At 39.0% G+C, this 20062-nt stretch overlaps 1 long non-coding RNA gene across 8 annotated transcripts in view; it reads right to left on the bottom strand.

Moving 5' to 3' along the window:
• Positions 1–7080: 7080 nt before the first annotated feature.
• The window catches only part of LOC110127999 (uncharacterized), a 139560-nt gene continuing 126578 nt past the window's right edge, over positions 7081–20062 (bottom strand). The window contains exons 6-8 of one of the 8 annotated variants that reach the window (XR_011490598.1): positions 19994–20052; positions 13457–18326; positions 7081–13326 (exon numbers count right to left, since the gene is read on the bottom strand). This is a non-coding gene — a long non-coding RNA (uncharacterized lncRNA). Of the gene's footprint in view, positions 18327–19993; positions 20056–20062 lie in introns of all 8 variants that reach the window. The other 7 variants (XR_011490603.1, XR_011490597.1, XR_011490602.1 and 4 more) reach the window with 7 other exon arrangements.

Raw genomic sequence — 20062 nt, 5'->3', positions numbered from 1 at the left:
TAACACAACAGCAAAAAGATTAAACTATAAAATGTGAAATCACTCAGAGGCTGGGGAACTTCTCTGTTGGGAAAGATACTTGTCAAAGATACAAAATTTCTCGGGACAATAAGCAACTCCTTGATCAGGGAGACACCTGTCTATTCAGTTTCCTGTTTACTGTGTTGACTGGGGGAAAAAAAAGAAAAAAAAGCACAACATGAGAATTGTGAGTTAAGTTTTATTTGGGGCAAAATCAGGACTATAGCCCTAGAGACAGCATCTCGGATAGTTCTGAGGTACCGACTCAAAAGAGGTGGCCAGGGGAGGTCAGGGTTATACATGATTTTAATGAAGGGGGTATATGCAGTCACACAGACATTTTAGCAGAGGCTTGCTGCTAGTTGTGAGGTAAATATGGAGCCAATAATGATTTTAGTGCTTTTCTAGATAGAAGAAGATGCAAGACTTGAGCTCATAAGATCTTCTCCTGAAAAGATTTATCGCAAGGCCTCTTTGGCCAGTTTTTCCCAGACCGCTGAATGCCTCATTCCTGATCTCCACGCTGAACCCCTTTCAGAGTATGTAGGAAGTTAGCAGCTACAATGGCTAGTGACCTGATCCTTGTAGAGGCAGATGTCAACTGCCAATTTTTAGTTGGCACCTGTATTTAATAGTATGTGACACAAAATAGATGTTCAAGAAATGCTGAAGAAACAAATGAATGCATTAATAGCACTTTTTTTCCCCAAAAGCCCCTTTTTTAAAACATTTGTTTTGTCTATTGGAAACTAAGTATGTATTTTGAATATTTCATTGTCAACCCATGGTTTTTAAGGTCAAGAATTTTTTGTACATGTCATTCATTCATTTGTTAATTCAGTAGAAACTTATTAAACAATATCATGTACTATGCACTAATGAAGTGCCACAAAATACTCTCCCATATTTAAAAATATCATATATAGTATATGGGGGCTTCCTGGTTCCTCGATGGTGAAGAATCCACCTACCAATGCAGGAGACATGGGTTTGATCCCTGGTGGGGAAGATTGCCTGGAGAAGGGAATGGCTACCCATTCCAGCATCTTGCCTGGAGAATCCCACGGATAGAAGCAGGCTAGAGTCCATGGTGTCACAAAGAGTTGGACATGACTGAGCAACTAACACTTTCACTTTTTCACTTTATTTGGTATATACATTGATTTTTATCTGCTTTGACTATTAATTCATCCCAGAAGTTTTAGTCTGTGTGAAGTCAGTAGAATCATTAAATGAATAATACTGGTCTTTATAAGTTAAAAGACAACATATTTCTGTATGTACTGGCTCTCCACTCATTTGCTGTGTTTCATTTTCAAGTATTTTTTGAGCCCATCCTTTATCAAAAAGCTGCTATAATTCATCTACTCTTGTTCAGAGCACCCGAAACTTTGCCACCGAAGAAAGAAAACTATTAGAAAATCTTAACTTATGGTGTTACCCAACTCTTGAAGTGGGTTTTTAAAGAATTTGATTTGGATTCAATTCATAGTGCTTTGGGGAATCACAGGTCTTATCCACAAAGCTGGGATTGCAAATTGGATTTTCATAATGTAACAGTGCTGTGCCACATGTCAAGCCTCAGATCTCTCAACAGCCCTCCTATTTTACTCCATCGCAATTGATCCTTTAGATACAAAAGGTTGCTTCCTTGCAGGTTTTCCCCACTGCCCCTTCACATTTCATTTCTCTACATAAGCCTGAAGGGTGCAGGAAAAAAATAAGGAATAATTGATAGAGTTTTTTAACAGAGAGCCTGCTGAAGATTTCAAATCCATGCTAAAAATGTCTCTTTTTCTAGTTTTGTTTTTTGGGGGTTTTTTTGCCTTAAAGTACTTAGATAAGTACATCAGCTCTTCCTTTTGCTCTGGTTGACAGTCTGAAAGTGCTCATCTCAGTTGGAAGTCTCCAGAACTTTCCTGAACCACCTTGTCACAGTAAAAATGGGTGGTCTTACCTATGGATTAGGAACTCTGGTGGTTAATCCACCACCCAGGCCATCTGATGCAGCCCTACCAATTGCTTCACAAGCTTTCTAAGAAATCTAACACACCGAACAGAGCTCACACCCAGTTAATTTCTACTCTCTCTTCATCGGCAATATTCCAGAAGATGTTTTCCACTATGAAATAGGTATTTTGGAAAGTTCACCAGGTTGTTTGCACAGGATTGACATTTACACCACCATGAACATCACCTTATGTGATACTTAGGATTTCTTTAGAGAACCTTTATCCAAGTGTTGACCTGGTTTAACCCTACTTAACCTGTAAAAAATGAAGGGATTATAGGAGAAGGTAGATGGCTATGGGCCACTGATGAATTAGACTTGCCCTTGGTTGTGTTTCCTTAGAGCCTTTGAACTGTGGCTTGAGTATAATCTTCCTTAATATTCCCTCTTGTGGATCTTGTTTTGTTACAGTAGCTGATCTTCTGAGGTTAGGAAAATGGATAAAGAATGTTGGGCTTATTTTGCTTACAAATGGTATGCTTCTTAAGGAGGGGAGGAGTTTCCTTTCTAATATTCTGGGGACCTACTTACTTGTCTACAACTATATGAAGTATCTGGGAGCTTATTTTTAATTTTAAAATCTATTGCTATTGAAGGGTGGAGAAATAAACCCTCTCACACATTGCTTCCTGGTGGGAATTATAAAAGCATACATGCTCTTTGACTTGGCGATTCCAATTCTAGAAATTAATCCTAAGGAAATAAGAAGGATGTGTACAAAAATTTAATCACTAGCATAGTCATTGCAGCAATGTTTATGGTATAGAAAACTTAAAGACACATGAGGGTAAAACAAAATTTATCTGTATGCCTGTAGAATGGAAAAGTAGGCAGCCATGGAATAGTATATATTTTGCAATGTGCACATGCATGTTAAGTCACTTCAGTTGTGTCCAACTCTGTGATCCTATGGACTGTAGCCCACCAGGCTCCTCTGTCCATGGGATTCTCCAGGCAAAAATACTGGAGCCCATTACACAGAGTGAAGTAAGCCAGAAAGATAAACACCAATACAGTATACTAATGCATATATATGGAATTTAGAAAGATGGTAACGATAACCCTATATGCAAGACAGAAAAAGAGACATAGATGTATAGAACAGACTTTTGGACTCTATGGGAGAAGGCGAGGGTGGGATGATCTGAGAGAATAGCATTGAAACACGTATATTATCAAGTGTGAAACAGATCGCCAGTCCAGGTTGGATGCATGAGACAAGTGCTCGGGGCTGGTGCACTGGGAAGACCCAGAGGGATGGGATGGGGAGGGAGGTGGAAGGGGGAACACATGTAAATCCATGGCTGATTCATGTCAATGTATGGCAAAACCCACTACAATATTGTAAAGTAATTAGCCCCCAACTAATAAAAATAATTGGAAAAAAAAAAAAGAAAGAATACTAGAGTGGGTTGCCATGCCCTCCTGCAGGGGATCTTCCCAACCCAGGAATCGAATTGTCAGGTGGGTTCTTTACCACTAGCACCACCTGGGAAGCCCATGTATTGCAAACGTGCCTATAATATTGACTTTAACAGACTGTATCAATGTGTTGGCAAATTAAACAAAATAGTCCCATTCTATCCCAAATGATCTCATTTTTTTTGTTAAATATATATATACATATATATATATTTTTTTAAGGTAAATTCTGCCTAAATGTGTACATTTCCACAATCAAAACAGCAGGATAGTCCCTAAAATACAAAAAAGTTATGTGGCAGAATTATGGGTGATGGTTATTTTCTTTGTTTTCTTATTTATATTTTCTAACTGTTTTTCCTAATATCACAATATACACTTGTGTAGTGTATGTTGAGGGCAAGAGGAGAAGGAGAAGGGGGCGACGGAGGATGAGATGGTTGGACGGCATCACTGGCTTAACTGGCACAACCATGAGCAAACTCCTGGAGATGGTGAAGGACAGGGAAGCCTGGAGTGCTGCAGTCCATGGGGTCTCAAAGAGCTGGACACGACGGAGGGACTAGACAACATACCTGTGCAGTAATAAAAAATTTCTTAAGTTTGGGTTTTTTTAGGGTAGGAGTTGTTTTATTTTGCTTCTCAAGTGAAGCCAAATGAAGCTTGCAAGTCAGTGGACTGGTAGAGTTTGCCTGCACATATGGGGAGATGGGTTGCAGAAGGAATTTTGGACTTGGCTTCAGGCTTGAAATCCAGGCTTGGCTCTGCCCTCTTAGTCTCAGCATGAATCAGCAAATCCTTTTACTTTTCTGAGTTTCACTTTTGCCACCTTTAGCTGAGGGCAGCACTGTTACAATATAGGATCACATAATCTCCCAGGATTACGAGCATCAGGTAACATAATACAAGTAAAAAGACTTGGAAGAGTCAAGCATGTCTAGTGAGTAGAAGAACCAGGAATCAGCAAACAATACAAACAGGAAATCACAGGATGGTCCAACTAGCTGAGGCACCTTCCTAACACATCCATCTTGACCTGCTCCAGCCTCTCTCATGTCCTAACAAGGAATCCTGCCTGCCAGTTTTATTTTTTAATTTAAAAAAAAAAAAAATGTTAGCCACACCATGTGGCATGAGGGATCTTAGTTCCCCCAGCATGAATTGAACCCCTGCCCCCTGCAGGGGAAGAGTCTTAACCACGGGACCACCAGGGAAGTTTGGCCTGCCAGTTTCAGAATGCAGCTGGCTTCTCCCTTTCTGCCCCTGAATTCAGCACTAGCAGATGTGTGCAGAGCCAAAACCCCAGCTCCGTGTTTTCCTACACTCATTTCCAGTAACCCAGTTAGCCTGCTGCTCGCACCACACCTGCAGAGTGTACTTCCTCGGACAACTCCACTGCACTTTGAAGCTCTTACGTGTCAATGTTGAATATGCCATGGTAGACACGGTGTGTCCTGGTTTTTGTTTTTCCACAAGAATATCACAATAGCCACAGGAAGGAGAGGTATTACTTCCCAAATCCATGACACCCTGAGTCGTCATTCTAGAAAATTCCCTCCCACAGCCTTGACTTGAGAGAGTTCCTTTATCTTTAGATTTCCCTCTGCTTATCTAGCTCCTGGTCCCTGGACTGATTAAAAAAACAAAACAAAACTGAAAGTTTAAGACAGGCTTTGTTGTGTCTGAAGAGTTACTTGCCCATGCTGTGGGATGGGATTCGTTTTCCGAGTCACGTTTCTTGGCTTTCCGGCCTGCAGAAAAGAACTTGGACTTACATGAGGGAAACAAATTTTCTCAGGTAGCTCAGAAGGAGGAGGCTGTTGTCTGCTGGCCCCCAAAGAGTCTTTTATTTCCTCTTGTTGTTCAGTCGCTAAGTCGTGTCTGACTCTTTGCAACCTCATGGACCATAGCATGCCAGGCTTCCTGTCCTTCACTAGCGCAGACACTAAACTCACGTGTGAGTTTGCTCATACTCCTGTCCATTAAGTTGGTGATGCCATCCAACCATCTCATCCTCTAGAAATTGACAAACCAAGTTATCAAGTGGGACACCTGCCTAGTTAGAGCCTTCCAGGCTCCCTGCCATCTCACCTAAGAATGACCAGGATAATGTCTAATAATTCTTACTTGAAATTGGATATTCTCCAAAATTTTAGAAAGTACTTGGGACCCAGTGTATACATACCTATATAGGGACAGGCAGTTCCATTTAAAAAAAAAATTTTTTTTTTTTTTTTTTTTTCATGACAAATGCCAGACATTTATTTACCAGGTTAGGTAAGAAGGTGGGATCTTGCTGGCAAGAGATATAAAAGTGGTTTGAGGACAATGAATCTGTGTCCTCAAGACTCCTGCTGAATGCCTGGCAGCGAGTTTGGCTTGCAGTAAGTTCTGATAACCAGAGACTGCTTGGGTCCTGGCCATGTATTCGGGGGCCCGCTGGATACGATCTAAGATTTAGATCGTTTCAGCCACAGCAAGTGACAGCCCGAGGAACAGCTTCAACCCAGAAGAGACAAAGGGACGGTGTTGGAGGAAGAAAAGCAATGGTATTCTCGTTGTATTTTGAAACTAATAGAGTCAGTTATAGTTTCTAAGTTCACTTGGAATTCCAGGTGCCAGAGAGTGGGTTTGAACACTGAAAGCCCTCTTTAATCCTCCGGGGACCCCAGACAGGTAGCCGTGCTCTCCAGCGTGCAGGGCTCAGGTCGCACGGAGAAGCCAGCCAGCGGAGCCTGCCAGGAGGCTTCAACGCTGTCCGCGGGGAGCGGCCTCCACGCAACGGGCCGCCTTTGATCTCTGCTGAGACTGCTCGGGGATGCCAACGGTGCGGTGGGCGTCCGGGAGTTCATTTTACAGAAACCATCAAAGCCGCTTTCAGATGGTGAAGACTAACAACCTGGCCTCTATTTGAACAGCTAGCAGCTCTTCAAACTGTCTAATTCTCAGAGCCTATTAAACAGAAAGAGAGCTAAGAAATCGAGTGTAGGTTGAGTATTGGAGAGAAGCAAAGGGGGAATGAGCCGGCCAGACTGGGGGTGCTTCTGACTCCCACCGGCATCCTCTACATATCAGTTCCTCTACCTTTAAAATCAGGGGCTTTCCTGCTGGCTCAGACAGTAAAGAATCTGCCTGCAGTGCAGGAGACCTGGGTCGGGAAGATCCCCTGGAGAAGGGAATGGCAACCCACTCTAATATTCTTGCCTGGAGGATTCCATGGACAGAGGAGCCTGGCAGGCTACATACAGTCCATGGGGTCGCAGAGAGTCAGACACGACTGAGTGATTAACACACATACACACCTTTAAAATCGATGGTTTCTAAGCATTACCCCGTCACCGTAGCCAGTTCAAGAGAACCAGGATTTGGCTAATGCTGCGTATTAAACTTTGAAAGAATCACCAAATATCAAGCAGAGATTTATCAGAACATGGGGGAAAAGGAAAACCTTGGAGAAGAATTTAGAGAATATAACAAAAAAGAATCTTTAAAAAGGAATATATATATATATATATATATATATATATATATATATATATATTGCTGTATACCTGAAACTAATACAGCATTGTCAATCAACTGTACTCCAATAAAAATTTAAAACACAAAGAAGGAACACAAGTAAATGAGTTTTGAAATCAAATTTAATCCACAAGAAAGGACATTAAAGAAAGATTATTTAATAAATTGCCATAGTCCTTTATCATCCTTACTGTTTTGACTTAGGAAATCAATGATGTATTTTTACATTATTTTTCATTAATGACACACACACAAAATTAGGAAATAACTGAAATCACTTCTCAATGTCCCTTCCACACCCTCTTTGCCTAAATTTCTTTCTGTATGAAAATCATGAGATATTAAAACAATCAATATGAATGACATAGGAGTTGCTAAAAAAGAGTGATTCTATAGTGGAACAATAATTATCTTTGGAGAACATGATATATTCTCTTGGGGTTGAGGGCTGATGTCTAGAGACTAAACATTGCTTTAAGTGTTATTAGCCAGTAGATAGTCTTTAAATAGAGAATAAAATATATGGTTGAACAAAATAAAAGCAAAACAAAATAAAATAAACTACACTAGCACTTCACGAAGGAAGAAATATAATCAATAAACATAAAAACATGCTCACCAGTGCCCAGGAGAACACAAATTAAAACAATGAGATTACATTTTTTCGCCTAGTAAATTAACAAAAATTCCAAAGAGCCATGGCATCTAGTGTTGACAAGAATACAAGAAACAGACCCTCAAATATTATCGGTGGGAGTATCAGTTAGAATCACCTCTTTTTGGGGGGGAGGAGGAGGAAAAAATTGTAGTGACTATAACACATTTTCAATGCACAAATCCTATAGAATAGATAAGAAACTCAGTAACCAAACATATTTTGCTGAATCACAGAAATGTAATTCTAACCAACTCAGGGCTCCCCTCTTTCCCCTCAAGCATTTTTAAGTCTTGATGTCATGGCAAGATGTGGGGGAGGAAAAGGAGAGGTACATGATCTGCGAAGTCATTTCCACACCAGCATCTTTCAAGGAAGTCATTGGCTCACTCGGTCCTCCGCTCTTAACCCAAACAGGTCACTGATGAATGTTTGTTGTTCTTGGTGGCAAGGTCCCTTGATGTCCAGCAACTTTCTCTGCTCCTTTCCTGCCCTACTTGAAGGCCTGGGAATAATCCTGCTGCTCCTCCACTCAGCTAGAGCCAGGGAATCCTGACAAGGTGTTTCTGGGCAGATCTGCTTCGTTACAGGCAGGATTTTTTCCTACGGGGCCTGCTGCCTTCATGCCCTGGGGCTGGCTTCCTCACTGAGATTATAACCTGGGAAATTTAGGGCCTGGCCTGCTGCTAGGACCTACAAATGCCTCTGCTGTCCTCACTTTCCCTCCATCCCCCTCTTCCCCACCGGGCCAGAGAAACTTTCTCTAACCTAAAACAGAAGTTCTGCGGTCTTTTATGATGTGTCTCCCACACATTTTGTCTTTGCCAGTTTTCTTCATTCCCCTAAGGATTTGGGCTTTTGGAAACCAAAGCCCTTGAAGACATTTTCCCCTTCTCATTTCAGATGTAGAACATCCATCCTCTGTGACAATGAACAGCAAAGACCCTAGTTGCTTGAATATGGCAGGAGCAGGAGCGGGGGAGAGAAAACATCGCTAATATTTCCAAAACACAAAAAATTACGAGCCAGCAATCCACTACCCTCTTTGAGAAATACAATCCTAGAAATAACTAAAAAGATATAGAAAGGATTACCATAATATTGTTTGCAATTGTGAAAAATTAGAGATAATTTAAATTTTCACCAAGATACAGGATGGTTAAATAAATCAGAGGAAACTGATAATATGGAGAAAAAATAAACTGATAAAACTAATAAAATTCTAGGTGAATTTTTTTTCTAGATGAATATTAAAAAGAATATGTACATCTTTACGCACTGACTTGGAAAGATCCTATAAATGTAGTGAAGTGAAAAGGGTAGAATTCAGAATGATTTGCAAGATACCTAATTTGTTTTAAGAAAAAGCACCCTATTTCTGTGTCCTGTGTTAATATGTGTTAATATGAGCACAAAAAGAGATTGCAAATGTTAGTAATAATAATTTCTGTAAAGTTCGAATGGGGGAAGATTCTTCCTGTTTTATTTTATAACCTTTTAAAATATTTGATTTGATTTAGAAGGTACCTACTACCCTTATAGATTTTTTAAGTTAAAAAAAAACACATTGTAGCTCATGTTAGTTTATCTCTAGACAGAACCTCACTCATTCTCAAAACACACACAATTTCTTGAAGAATCAGAAACTAAGACAAAAAAATGAAGACCTTCCATTCATTCAGTAGCAAAGATGATCATTTAAGATCCATGAAAAAAAAAAAAAAAAAAGATCCATGATGACTGTTAAGAATCACTTTGTAAAACTCTGACTGGAAAATAGATTCCTGTGGTGAATTATTAAAGGCCAGATTTTAAACATAATTAGAAAAATTTAAATAGCTTATTTTCTGCCAGGCTCTGTGAGTCAAACGTAGGAGATTTTATTTTGAACAAATGATGACAGTTGACAACAAAGTATAAACATGATCCAAGTTAATATATGTGCTAATTTTTCTTTGTCTTAATCTCCAGTGCACATTCTTCATTATCTCTGAGATTGTCTTCTCTTGAGTCAAATCTAGGAATAGCTTCTTCTGCCACTGATAGCATTTCATTATAAAAGGAATCTGATGCATCTGAAATCCAGAACCAAACTGAACATACTTGGCCCAACTATGGGTGTAATAATGACTCAGCAGAAGATAAATTTATGAGCTCTGCTGATGTGTTTGGCACAGGATTACATTATGGCCACTTCATTAACAATGATAATACCCAAGCTCCTGAATAGGATTTAGTATCTCTTTTAATTAATTTTTATTGGTGTATATTTGATTTGCAATGTTCTGTTAGTTACAGGTTACAGAAAATTGAATTAGTTATGCAGTACATATAGCCACTCTTTTTTGCATTCTATTCCCGTATAGATCATTACAGAGTATTGAGTAGGTCCTTATGTTATACAATAGGTTTTTATTAGTTATCTATTTTATTTATAGTGGTTTCTATCTGCTAATCCAAAATTCCTAATTTATCCCTTCTCCTCACTTCCCCCAGGTTTGTTTTTTTATATCTGTGACTCTTTCTGTTTTGTAAATAAGTTCATCTGTATGACTTTTTAGATACTACATATGAGTGATGTCAGGGCTTCCCTGGCAGCTAAGTGGTAAAGAATCTCTGCAATGCAGGACTTGGGTTCAATCACTGGTTTGGGAAAATCCCCTGGAGAAGGAAATGGCAACCCACTCTAGTATTCTCGCCTGGAAAATCCCATGGACATAAGAGCCTGGTGGGTTATAGTCCCTGAGGTGGCAAAGAGTTGGACACGACTTAGAACTCAACCACCACACATGAGTGATATTATGTGATACTGTCTTCCTCTGTCTAACTTCACTTAGTATGACAATCTCTGTGTCATCCATGTTGCTGCAAGTGGCATTATTACATTCTTTTTTATGGCTGAGAAATATTCTATTGTATACATAAACCACAACTTCTTTATCCATTTATCTGATGGACATTTAGTTTGCTTCCATGTCTTAGCTATTGTAAACAGTGTTCAACGAACATTGGGATGCATGTATATTTTTGAATTTTGTTTATTTCCAGATATATGTCCAGGAGTAGGACTGTTGGATAATATGGTAGCTCTCTGTTTAGTTTTTTAAGGAACCACCACACTGTTCTCCGTAGTGGCTGTGCCCATTCACGTTCACACCAATAGTGTAGAAGGGTTCCCTTTTCTCTACACCCTCTCCAGCATCTACTGTTTGTAAATTTCTGATGATGGCCATCCTGACCAGTGTGAGTGATAACTCATTGCAGTTTTGGTTTGTGTTTCTCTAGTAATTAGTGATGTTGAACACCTCTTCACATGCCTCTTGGCCATCTGTATGTGTTCTTTGGAGAAAAGTTTGTTCACATCTTCTGCCTGTTTTTTAAATGGGCTATTTGTTTTGTTGATATAGCTGTTCTAGTATCTTTATAGATCATGCCAGAAGAAGAACCCAACTGACCACCCAAGAGAGTATTTTTGTGTCATACGTAAAAACAGTGACTCCCACTATTAAATAAGAAAAGAGTCATGGCTTTAAAACATCTGTAAGTGAACCTTCTCATCCCCATAACCATCTACTCCTATAAAGAGTTTGGATCACCTCAATAGTAAGATATGCCTTTTTCAAACATTTCTAATAATTATTCACTCGATTAACATCTGTTGGGCTGCTATGTGTCAGGAACAACTAATATTTATTTAGCACTTACAATGTCCTAGGCACTGGTTTACTTTCATAAATTTACTCATTTAATCCTCATAACAAGTCTATGAGTTGGGTTTATCATCTTTCAAATGTTATAGAACTGGGCCCTGGGTCACAGAAATCAAGTCACTCATTCAAGCTCGCAAAGACTATCCCTAAAGAAGCTGAGATTTGAACCCTCATAGTCTGGCCCCAGAGCCCTCCTCTTCACTCTGTAAACTAGGCTAAAAATAAAGAAAGAAAGAACGAACATATTCTAGTAGGGGAAATAGAAATACAAAAATAGTTAAAATGTAATGTAATGTTATGGAAGCATATATGCAGGGACGAATAGAGAAAAACCACAAGAATCATTATTGAGTTCACAAGTATTATGGAAATGTGTATGGTGGGGGTGGTAACTGGATAGAATTTATTCCACTTTTTGGAACTCCATATTAGCATACACATGATTAAGTGAAACACTTTCTTCATCCATCCAAATTAAAAGTATATAAACTAATGAGTTCTAATCTCCCAACTGTATAAAAGTAGGTGTTTTAGAATTTACCTAGTTACAGGAGACTAATTACCTCCTTAGGAAACACTTTATGATCCTGAGAGAAACTACTGCAGCATTTTATTTCATGGAATGAAGCTGTCTATTGAGCAAGCTTTTTACCTGGAACCCCTAAAATAAGCAGTTCTGAAAGAGCGACCAATTGACTGTTAGAACTCAGCTCTTCCCTTTTTTAGAAACTCTGCCAATAAACGGAAGCTCCATTTTCACTTTCCTCTACTCTAGACACAAATATCCATTTTGCAAAGATGTTGGTGTGTCATTGGTAAAATTCACTTGTGCTATTTCTATTTATTATACCAGACCTCATCCCAAAATAGTCCTGCATAAGATGCCACATATGTCCTCTAGCACTCCAGGAATTAAGAGCATATGGTCAATAAAAATGGAATCTCCATGACTTCAGACTGTTACCCAGGGAAGACATGCATCTCGATGGGGTTGAGTTCTTTCTCGAAGTCAGAAACTTTTGTTTCAAGCTTAATTGGGTGTATTGAGATAACTCAGCTATACAACTCAGAGCTTTAAAAAGTTCACTATACGAACTCTGTCTCAATCCATTCAAGCTGCTATTAAAAAAAAAAAATGCCACAGAGTGGATTACTCATCCATAACAGAAATTTATTTTTCACAGTTCTGGAGGCTGGAGATTAAGTTCTGAAGACCAAGATCAAGGTGCCATGGAAGATTCCGGGTCTGGGGTATGTATGCCGGCTTCCTGGGCTCGCAGATGGCAGGGCAACTTCTTCCCGTATTCTCACTTGGCAGAAACGTCAAGGCGCTCTCTGTGGTCTCCTTTATAAGGACCCTGATCCTTCACATGAACTCCATCCTCATGATCCAATCACCTCCTGAAGGCTTCACCTCCTAACACCACCACTTTGGGGGTTGGGACTTCAGCAAATCAATTTGAGGGGGGACAATAATATTCAATCCATAGCAAACCCATTCCACAATAGCCAAATATTGATAGTGACTCTGCAAAGAAGTCAACAGTCTCAGAGGCAAGTGAAAGAAAAAAGCATTTCGATTTAAGTCCAAACATGAGGAGTTTTGATAATGGGCCAGGCAGTGGGAACCCAGAGACGCCTGCCATGTACCTAGGCCACTGTAGCCCCAAACCAAAGTCTGAGGTTAGTCAATAGTACTGCTTCATGTTCATCACTTTGTAGAATATATTTTTGAAGTAGCTCCTTAATTCAGAAGTAAAATCTTTGTCAAATAAGGACATCAATAGCTTCCTCTCCAAGACTGAGGGCCAGATTCCTTCCCATAGAATCCCCATGGGGCTTTTTCATACTACTAGTTTAAATATATTTAACCAATACCTGGTTTCAGCCAAAGCAGAATAAAAAGATGAATCTATTCAATACAACATCAATTTAGTCACTTTTAAGGTAATAGCCAGACAAGGATACTTGTAGGAAATAACCATCTGGTGGAAAAAAAAATAGGAAAAGAAAATCTAAAGGTCATCTCATTTCAACTGAAAAGCTGAATTGTAAAAATTATGGTTGGCAAAGTGATATCTCTTCAATCAAAATAAAACATAAAATGATCCTTACTAGGCCAACAGCAGCTGTCCAATCATAACAAACAAAATTCCTTAGTTGATGTCTTTCTCTGGAACCATGTTTTCTTCACCTTTTTTTTTTTTTTCCCTCCAAAAATTAAATGGAGAGACCCATGGATGGGGTGAAGAAAGAAAGATATTTGAAGCTGTTTCTAATGTGTGTGTTGGATTATCTGCAATACACAGATAAAACTGGGTGTAAGCCTTAAAATAGAGCAGAGTGTCAATTTCAAAATAAATAGTGATAATGGTATTTTCAAGATCAGCTCTTTATTCATGTTCTGTGCCAAAGCATTTGAATACCCTGTGCTACTCATAACATAATGTGGGTGGTAAAAGAAAAAACCTATCCCTCCTTCAACATGTTATTTCTAAAGAGTCTATTCGTGTCAGCGCTGCAGAGATACAATTAATTTATATAACCCCAATATCCTAACGCAGAGACGCAAAGCACACGAAGCAAAACATTCTCTTATTTTGAAAAGAGAAAAATGAACATAAACTTTGCTTTATGTAACTGCCCAAAGCTATTTTAGATAAATAATAAAATAATTTTAATTAACAAATGATTCTAGCAAGCCATTCTTATCAGGCACTTAATTTAAGTCCAAACTTTGAGGCCACACATACTTTTCCCTCATGGGACTTAACAACTGCTGTGCTGGCAGTTTTGTAGAAAATGAGATGGTCTGGGTTGGGCATTCTTTAATTCAGTCTAGAGGATGACATTTACCATCTCGTAATTAAATGATTGGTTTTAGGTACATTTTTTTAGGCTACATAGCTCACCTATGTGGCTGTACTTTGTTTAGGGAGATACCCTTTAATTTGGAATTAACCTTTGGACCATTTAAATCTTGTTAGCTAAAAACATCACCCTTTAAACTTTTAGCCAATCTGCCTAATATACAAGTTCCATATATTTCTCTTGAAGAATTCTAAATAGTAATGAGTCGTTTGTTTTTAACAGTTCTTTCTAATTGAAAAATAAGCAAAAACTGTTTTTTTAAAAAAAACTTTCCAAGACAACCCAAAAATCTAACACTTTAGACAAATAACACATTCAAAATTGAGTCAAGAACATTTTTCCCGACAAATTATATTTTAATTGTACATATAAATAACAAGAAATAACTCTGCTCTTGGCATTTTTAATTTTAGAGTTGCCTTATATTTTTAAGAATGCTCATGAAAAACTAAAATGCATCAATAATTAGTGAAAGGTTCATTAGTAAAAAATATGTAAAGTTTTACCTAGAAAAGATATTCAGTCTTATTTCAATTTTGAAAGAAGCCTTGAGAATTTAAGAAGCAGGGGTGTGTGTGTATGTGTGTGTGTGTATGTGTGTCTACTTGACAGAGAGGGAGAGAGAACGCCCATGAGTATCCAGAACATGTATTTAAATATCACCAATTACAGAGGCATTCCCTACACTTAACATTCATGGATAACCTTTGTGTACATATTCAGGTGGGGTCAGCAGAGTATTTATGGAACAAAGGGCAGTGCTGCTGGGAACCACTTCCCCCTGTGACAGGGTGGTCAGGCTTCTTGGATGAATCATATCCAAGAGAAATAAGATAGTGATTCTATGGAAGACAGAACCATAAAGAAGTCAGAACTATAATTTCCTGAAGTCTCCAACCCATGGTAGATGGGGAGGAAAAAGATAGTTTTAATTCTACTAGCTACCACTCTGAGTAAAGAGGCTTTATTCCCTGTAAATGTTTATTTTATTCGGAAATCAATCCTTCTTTCTTGTTTCTGATAAAGTGGCTCTTGCCACTGACGCCAACCCAAGTCAGAAACACTTCAGTGCTGCAATATATACAACGGAGAATCTGGTGTTCATAACAGTGCGAGGGGGAGTTCAGTTGTCACCTGTTTTTGTTTTGTTTTTTTTAAAATGAGGTTTTATTTACAAATTTAAAAATACATAAGGACTCTAGCATTTGTCCTCAGAAATTTCAGCAGAACTGTACCACCTAACCATTTAATTCCAGAGACATTTTTATATTTCAGGAGTCCATGAACCACCACGCCTACCTATGTCTAGAAAGATCAAGTAAATAACTTTAAGGCATGTTGTAGCTGTTGCTTAGTCATTAAGTTGTGTCCAACTCTTTTGTGATCCCATGGACTATAGCCTTCCAGGCTTCTGTGTCCAGGGGATATCCCAGGCAAGAAGACTGGAGTGGGTTGCCATTTCCTTCTCCAGGGGATCTTCCCGATCCAGGGATTGAATCTGTGTCTCCTGCACTGAAAGCAGATTCTTTACCACTGAGCCACCTGGGAAGCCCCAACTTAGGCATAAGGGGGAGCAAAATGAAAAGTATTATCAATAAACTTAGGCAGAGGGAACAGAGTATAATGAGATCTATAGTTCTAGTGATGTTTCAAATCCATAGTATTATTTTTGAAATACAGGCATACCACAGAGATACTTCAGGCTTAGTTCCAATAAAATATATATCAGTATCAAAGTACATACCTTAATCTAAAAATGAGGTATGTACATAATAAAAATGTATCATTACTAAAAAATGCTAACCATCAGGTGGTGCAGTGGTTAATAATCTGCCTGCCAATGAAAGAGACATAAGAGACGTGGGTTCAATCCCTGGGTTGGGAAGATCCCCTGGAGAAGGAATAGCAACCCATTCCAGTATTCTTGCCTGGGAAATCCCATGGGTAGGAGAACTTGGCAGGCGACAGTCCATGGAGTCGCAAAGAGTAGGACAGAACTTAGTGACTAAGACAGAAGCAAATCCCTTTTACTTCCTGTGTATAGAGACAATGGTACCTATTTCCTGGCATCTTTGTAAGGGACTGAGTGGGTTAGCAGTACTTGGTAGGTACTCAATTAATATTTATCTTTCCCTTTGCTTACTAAACAAATCTTATTAAGAAATCTATAAATAATCACCTCCTAACAGGAACACTTTGCCCAAGAGTCTTCCCAGGTACCTCCCATATCACATTTATCATTTCCATGAGCTAATGTTCTACTCCATAAGAATTTAGTTTCTCTAACTGTTCAGATGTTAATGGCTCCACATGGGTAGTATGTTTAGTCATTTCCAAATTTGTTTCATGACAGCAGGAGGGTCCCTTTTGTACAAACTGGTATCCTAACTCCTAACTCAGAGCTTGGTGCAGGATCAGCTTTTAAGAAATATTAGAGAAAAAAGGACATGTTAGAATGAATAAAATAAATGAAATGAATGCATCACCAATACCCACCACCCAACATGTTGAAAGACCAACAAGAAGGCCCTTAAAAATTCTGTTTATTAAGAAAAATTCTGTAATTTTTCTGGGATTCCTTGCTCTTATTCCAGGCAAACTTAAACTACCACCAAGAGAAGAAAACTCACCTCTTAAATCATCATAAAAAAAGGAAAACTTAGTTTCTGGAAAGCACCATTTCTAGTGTCCAGCTATTCTCTTGTAGAGAGTTACTTGCATAACCATGAATGTTCCAGTTTTCAAGGTTATTGCAAAAATAAAGATATAGAAAGAACACCGGAGAAAAGAATTTAAAAACTCAGGGATTAGTTGCATCCACCACAGGAACACTTGGGTCACTCACATTACTTCCTTCAGTCTCATTTTTTCTCATTTATCAAATGTAGATAAATCAGCCTTGCATTAAATGTATACCTTAACAGTTCACTGCAAGAGAGGGTGAAATAAACTATGCAAAAGAGCTGAACCACTATAACTTGAACAAATTAGATAGACTCTAGGAACCCTCAGTTTTCTGTAAAATGGGGGAGACAAAAACAGTAATATCTATTTTGCCCAATTATTGTGAAGGCTATGATAATATTAACAGAGCACCAGGTACTGTGCTATTTATTATTACTATTTTCATTCATCTGAAAAAATGTTGTTACATAGACAATATATTTTCCTCTCGGCTACAAAAGAACATACACTTTCTTGATAAATGTCTTTCTTTGTCTATCACCTTTAAATTTGAAAAAATTTAAAAATTGCATGAGTTTTACTGCACTATTATATATGAGGATTAAAAAACATTTTAGAAATAGTAATAAGAGAAAAAAGAAAACAACACTGATTCTTCAAAGGTTTTTTACTGAAACATTGTTCCATATGCCTTCAGGCTTTTAAAAATGCATGTATAGTTATAAATGAAATCAAACTGTATACTGTGTATACATGTGTGTTAAGTCACTTCAATCATGTCCAACTCTTTGCAACCACATGGACTGTAGCCCATCAGCCTCCTCTGTCCATGGGATGATTCTCCAGGCAAGAATACTAGAGTGGCTGCCAGGCCTATCTCCAGGGGATCTTCCCAACCCAGGGATCAAACCCACATCTCTGACATCTCCAACATTGGCAGGCAGGTCCTTTGCCATTGGCAGCACCTGGGAAGCAGCTCTACACTACATATAGTGTTCTGTAATCTACCTCTTCCATTTAACATACCATGAAGCTCTCTTATGCTGATAGGTATAATTATGTAGCAAATGTTTACCATTTACTGTGCATTCTGGCTTACGGTTGTATACACCATCCATGAGACAGGAAGTCCAAACACAGCTATGACAACCTACTGCAGCTTTCACCCAAATGTCAGGGATCCTTGTTCCGAGTACCTGATAGAGGAAGGGGTTGGCCAGATGGTGTTACTACTTGAGCAGTCAAGTAGAAAACGATGAGTGTTGGACACTTGATCTTAATAAGGCAAAGAAGAAAGGAGTAAGATGAACTAGTAGACTACAGCTAGTTGGCTCCACAGCATAGAAATGACCTATTTGTGCAGGAAGACTCCTGGAGAAGAGGACCAAATGGGAGGCTTAGATCCACCATTAGTGCCCTCCTTCTTCCTCTGAAAATGGGGAAGAAAGTGTTTAATAGCTCTGCCCTAAGACCTTAAGACATCAGACATTATCAAGTGTTTAATAGCTCTGCCTAAGAGCATTGGTCAGCTCAAGCTAACAGCATGGAGATTATTTGGCCTTTCATCTTCTCTTTTCTTTTCTTTTCTGGGTTTCTAAAAGAAATGAGGAAACCTGTAGGTGATTAGACATCTAGTGAAAACCTCTGGGCTGATGTAAAAGTTTCAGTGTTGGGTTAATCAGTTGTGTCCGACTTTGCAACCCCATGGACTATAGCCCATCAGGCTCCTCTGTCCATGGGATTCTCTAGGCAAGAATACTGGAGTGGGTTGCTATGTCCTCTTCCAGGGGATCTTACTGACTCAGAGATTGAAACTGCGTCTCTTATGTCTCCTGCATTGATAGGTGGGTTCTTTAACACTAGCAGAACCTGGGAAGTTAGTTTTGGGGCAGGAAGTAAATAGCATAAGGTAGCAAGAAAAAGTTTAATCCTATTCAGCCAATTCTCTAAACTGTATTTCCTTACTGATTATTTGACGACATAAGAGAAACCATTTGAGTGTTGAGTATGCTAAAGAAGTAGGTAAAATTCTCCATAATTTGAAAAATTAATATTCAAATGACCAAATGTTTCAAAATTTCTGCGTTTAAGCCCAGATGCATGTGTGTATGTGTGAATGGATCTGGTCTTTCAAGCAATCAATTGCTGCCAGTAGGAAAATGTTATTTAAAAATATTTTTCAAAAAACAATCAGCACATCAAAAGATAGAAAGCTATTATTAAGCAGAAAAGGAAAGGAAGTGGGACAACTGACTTGTTTTGTAGTTGTTTGTCACATTCTTTTGGAGGCAAGTGCAAGATTGCCAATGATGTCTCTAAATTGAGTTGAGGCAGTTAGTTGGAAAAACTAGCCACCACAGCGCGACCCTTTCTGAAATTCCCCACTGGCACCATCTTGGACAACTGCCTCAACTCCCACCCCAGTCTCGTTGCCCACTCGTTCCCCTCTGCTATTTGGCTCAAGAGCACCCAACCAATAACTCAGGGGAAAAAAAAAATACTTGCTACTCTGAGCATGATTCACTTCCAGAGTCCCGTTTCGAATTTGCTCGTCTTCCTCCTGTGTGGTCACCCCTCCCGGCCTGGAGATCTACAGCAGATCACTGCTTGAGGCCCAAAGCCATTATTTCTATTCTTTCTTAAGAATTACCATTTCCTCCCATCAAGTGTGGTTAATGAAAAACCCTCTGATCTGGCCGTATTTGTTGTGCTTCAGTGTGGAGCTGCCATTTCAAGGGTTTAAAATTAGGTTGGTTGCTGTTGCTGCCTTTCCTGTTGCCAGTTAATCACAGGATTCTTGGCCGCATTGAGGCCAGAATGGGCATGGCACATGCAACAGGGAAGGAAACCACTGATTGTAGGCCAAGAAGCTAATGTGCTTACACAACATGGATTGTTGGAAACACTTTGAACGTTACTTTGTTTTTAACTGTACTTAAAAATTGTTTCTCTAGGACCCAGCACTGGCCCTGGCACATTTATTAATGAGAGAATAGGCTTTTGGCTTTTCCCTTGAAGGGCTGACCACAGCAATGATAGGCTTTCTTGTGGGCAAATCAAAATGAGAGTTGGAGTTGGAGAAGTTCTACAACTTACCACCGAACTTGAAATGGTGAGTGTCTCTCTTTTCTCCTTCCCGACTGGGCTATTGTGACCTGCTGATGG

The sequence above is a fragment of the Odocoileus virginianus genome, chromosome 12, assembly GCF_023699985.2.
Source record: "Odocoileus virginianus isolate 20LAN1187 ecotype Illinois chromosome 12, Ovbor_1.2, whole genome shotgun sequence".
NCBI lineage: Eukaryota > Metazoa > Chordata > Mammalia > Artiodactyla > Cervidae > Odocoileus > Odocoileus virginianus.
The sequence above is the reverse complement of the archived record's forward strand: the minus strand, read 5'-3'. Positions and strand labels throughout refer to the sequence as shown.